The sequence below is a fragment of the Arachis ipaensis genome, chromosome B01 (genome assembly GCF_000816755.2).
Source record: "Arachis ipaensis cultivar K30076 chromosome B01, Araip1.1, whole genome shotgun sequence".
Lineage (NCBI taxonomy): Eukaryota > Viridiplantae > Streptophyta > Magnoliopsida > Fabales > Fabaceae > Arachis > Arachis ipaensis.
Genome location: NC_029785.2, coordinates 124,228,320 through 124,233,599, shown reverse-complemented (window position 1 = coordinate 124,233,599; position 5,280 = coordinate 124,228,320).

Here is a 5,280-nt window from a genome sequence, read left to right as displayed (position 1 = left end):
TAAAATACTAAAATATCATTACAATTTATTATTTTTGTTTATTAATTAAATATAATTAAATATCTAAAATATAAATTAAAATATATTATTAAATTATTAAATTAAAAAAATTAATAACTAAAAAAGAATAATAAAAAATAATAAATTTTAATTACCTCTGTCCTTTCTCAAATCCATCATAGTTAAATGCAGTCAATGATGTTTGAAGCTACAACTACCATATGGGATGGTACGTAGATTAGTGCTACTATTCACCCCCTAACTACTAGTAGTGTTACTACTATACTATACGGTAATAATACGGAGTAGTAGAAGAGAAGAAGGGTTGAAAATTGAAATGGCTAGGCACGACACATTAAAGAGGGGGATAAATTGTAATAAATATGGAAACATGGAGTTCACAGCCATATTTAATATGGCGCCATTGCTGACAGTGAAGTGACGTACATATTAAAAAGACAAATTTGTGTTCGTAAGCAGCCTCACTAGTCACTGCCTGCACGGTAAGTAAAAGTAAAACGACAACAACAAATTCAAGTAAGTATGCCACCGCTTACAACGTAACAATAATCTCTGCTATTCACTCTCCTCCACACCACGCACACCCTTCTACATTTACAATTAGGGCGATCATAGCCTAAGATATAGACCTCCCACCTATAATTAAATTGGTCGGTCATAATTTACGCCACACCCATTTCCTTTGATTTTTTGTTCGCTATCACGTGACTAATGTATTGCTAATTTATATTCCCAGGTTACCCGTTTGCTTTGATTAATTCAACCATTTCCACCAGAGGAAGTACTGGAAGAAGAAAAAGTATGGGACCAATGAATTTAATGTATAATGTGTATAATAAGGGTAAAATTAAAATTAACATCAAATAATAATTAAATTAATTAATTTTTAATAATTTTTAATTTAAAATTTAAAATAAATAAAGATTTGTAACAGTTACGTATTTCTATAAAAATGGTTTTTTTCTTTTTTATGTGATGTGATTTCTTTTTCGTCCAATTTCTTCCTATTTTAACAGTATTGTACTGCCACCGACAGCAGCTACTGTCGCTCATAACAATTAAACTCATTTACAATATGGACGGTTACTCCTATTCTCATTATATATTCTCAATTTTCAGTGTCCCTCTTGCTACCGCAGCCTCATCTACACCGTTGCAATCTCTCCCGGCCGACCGTGCTGTCGACGCTACCGCAAACTCCAGCCGATGCTACTACGGGTTTTCGCATACGCTGCCAAAAGCTCAACGATGTCGCTGTTTGAATTAACCGTGTGAATATGGTGGATGTAACACACGCGTGCTTGAAGACAATATTAAATCAAACACTCAATTACTTACTTTTGATTCTCACTCATGTCTCCTCATCTATTCAAGTTTTTTTTTCTATTTTTTGTTTCTCCAGTTTTATGGTTACATCAAATCATAAGATTCATGTGTCAAATTATACATTTTTTTTAAATAAAAATTAAATTGTTTGATGATCATAGTTGCTTCTTCTGTTTATTCATCATCATCTTCTTCTTCTATTTTAATGGTCAATTTAGTAGGTATGCGGATGGTTATTTTAATTTTTATGTAGATGATTATTTTGATTGGATTGGATTTAGTTATATATAATTAAAATATGTTAGATGTTCAATTCATTAGGTATGCGGATGATTATTTTTATCCTTAAGTGGATGATTATTTTTACTAAGGGTGAGTGGCGTGTGGCAAGTCAAGCAACGACGATGAAGTGGGATGATTATTGATGAAGGTGGGGTGGCCGCCGGTTGAAAAAGAAGAGAGCATTGGAGTAAAATACTTTAGTAAATTAGGATTTTAGATGGTTATTTTTTTGAAATCAAGGGATTTGAAATTTGAAATTTGATGTAAAATAGTTGAATGAGAGTTTTTGAATTTAGGTAATCTGTGGAGTGATTTTTATTATTTATCCCTATTGGGCTAAATAACTAACCCATTGTACACATTGTTAAGATTTCTCATTGTCTCCTTAGCGGGATTCCTTCCATTATTAACTACAGGAAAAGTAAGAAGGCACATCCATACAATACCTATGTTATGTATATCTAGATAGACAATAAAGATTGTGAACAACGCAAATAATATGTCGCAGATTTAGCCTATTAAGATAAAAAGATACTCCATCTTCATCAAAATCCTAATTTTTACTTTTCAATTTTTAACCATCTTCCTTCTTATCTTGTTGATCACTGCACACCCACACTCTCAAAACCTCTCGTTGGCGGCACTCCATTATTCATCAGCCACAGTGGTCAACGTTATTCCGTCCCTCACAGCAAGAATCAGAGGCGTCTCACTATAACATCCTACCACACAGAACTTTACGTTTAAGTCGTAAAATAGAGCCTTGAAAAGGAAGTTTAAACAAAAGTCGTAAAACAAAAAGCACAACACTTATGCAAACGAAAATCAAACACAAAAAAAGGGTAAAGAGTGAAAACATAGAGAGTAGAATATTAAAGGTACAAAATATCAAACTCCAAGCTCGACTTGCGAAACCAAGGCTGGCCAGAGAATATATATACCCAAAATACATAAAATAAGTACCTAGTTCTCCATAAAAGCCTCTATGAGGATTAAACATAATGTACACATGGAGAAGAGTCTATATACATATATACATAGCAAAATAACAAAATATAACATCCCCAACTTTGCTTGCATTAGGATTTAGGAACTTTCAGACCCTTAGTGAGGTGCCTCCCGACCTGCATCTGAAAAGTGACAACATATGTATGGGATGAGAATCGGGAGTTCTCAGCATGGTAATGGTTCCCATATACATAATATATAAAGTCCCAGGAAAGCCAAAGGCGATCCTAGAACTTTGACACTCAGATATAAAGTTTAGAGTTAAGTTTAAAACCATAATACAAGATGAGCTATCTAAGGTTCCTAAGTCTAACTTAATTCTACTTATTCCCTCAACTTCTCGCCTTCCTCCAATCCTCCAAAGCTCTAGTGCACAGACAAGCAATATAGACAAAGCAAACACAAATAGGATACAGATACAGCAGGTAGCAAATATAGCAGGTAAGCATAATAATCACATCGACAAGCCCAATTAATACACAATTAAACAAAACACGCATATGCATATGATGTATGCCTACCCTATGGCTAATGAGTCTCATCTGTCGATTATATAGCCAACCCGACATGTCCAGTAGCTAACCCGAGCATCGTCCTCTTGAAAACTGGTGAGCGGTAAACTAGCTCGATCCCCACCATCTGCGAGCGGTAAACCACCTCGATCTTTACAGACGTTTTCAATTGGAAAACAGTACACACGTGTGTGGTAAATAACCACGATCCCCACAAAATAATTTCATATCAAATCTGGTGGGTAGTAAATAACCACGATCCCAAAAAATAATTTCAAATCAAGTTCATTCTCATCATCACATAGTATTTTACTTCATTCAAAATTATTCATTGTCATTATCATCGTTAAATCATCTCCCATATTATCTCAAATTCATTCAACATTGTCATCATTCATATATTTCCAACATTTCCGCACTTCTCATCATAAGTCATCACTCTAAAATCTTCCTTCACTTTCAAATTACTTCCCTCTCTAGGTTCAACTAGCTCACTATGATTAAAACTAAGTTTTAGGATCTTAGAAAGTAAAAATAAAGCTTCAAAGCTTTAAAATCATGTTTAAATCACAAAACACAATGTTGCTGAAAAACAAGGTCCCGCGTACACATGACATGTCGCGTGTACGCAGGGGTGTCATTTTTCTCACTCGCGTACGCTACCCCTGTCCACATACGTGAGTACCCCTGGACAGAAATGATTGCTCGCGTCGCATGTACACTCGCGTACGCATGCCCCTTAAATTGGTCAAAAAGCTATTAATGCTGCAGAGTTCATCTTTACACACTAAACTTCCGACAAGCATACCTTTTTTGTAAAATATCATTTTTGGTCCATTCTTCAAACGACGTAAATTTCACAAACCTAAATTTCATATAAAATAAGTTTGAGAGAAATTGAGGGTCCGGAAGCCAAGTTATGACTCGCCGAAGTTTGGCCAAAAACTAAATTTTCATTCAAAATCTCAAAAATAATATTTTTACAAGTTTTGATCTTCAAACCCAAGTTCCTCAACCCAAAACAACACCAAATTTTATCCATAACCATACCATACTCTTTTCACCCCATTCTCAACACATAAATATCCAATTCTATCAATTACAAAACAATAACTTCATAATCAACAACATTTATGCATAATTCAACAATATATCACTATCATCCCTCATCATCAACCATCAACCTTATCAACAATTAATAATCCATCACATTATCATAATTATCTCATCATGTACATCAAGAATTACTAACTCATAACAAGTCCAACTAATCCAACTTATCTTACGCTCAACTAGCCTAAGTTTTCACAAGACATTATATACTATCTACGAGAAACCAAGATCATACCTTGGCCGATTCTTTCCTAAGCTCGGAACTCCAAAATCTTCTCCACCACAAGCTCCAATTCCTCCAATTATCAATTCAATAAGCTCAGACCTGCATCACTTACTCCACTTCACCAACTTGATTTCAACCAATTACCAATTTCAATCTAATATCACATATTATCACTATAATCAAAATAGAGTTTACTAAATTGGAAATTCACCAAGAAATAGGAGTTTTTTACTTTACCCACGACTCAAATGAACAAGACCTAACAATTTCTGTTAGCTAATTCAATCCTACAACATCAAAATCACAAAATCCTCAACTCCAAACCCCATATATATTCAAAACTGAAGAGAGGAGATACTGAGTGTGTACAAAGATTTTCTTACCACAATGTTTAGTGAATTTTGTAGAGAATTTCAAAATGAACGCATGGTCGCTGACGGCTTGTCAATCGGAGCTCCGGATTGAAAGTTATGGAAGAAAGAAGATCGAGAAGGAGTTTAGGGTTCTTGATTGCACCCATTCTCCAAATTTTCAGCGTGCTTCACTTGAAATTGGGGGAAGGTGGCTGAAATGTTTGCTTTATATAATGGGCCTTGGCCCCGGTTTGGGCCTGGCCCAACCGGTTCGGTCTGTTTGGCTCAATTTTGGGCTAAAATATTTGAAATTAGTGTTAAAATTTATATTTTAATTTTTTCTACTTCATTAAACTATAAACTTTAATTTTTCTAATTTTATTGATTAATAATTAATTTATCGGTTAATTATTTACTAATTACCCAAAATTTACACCCA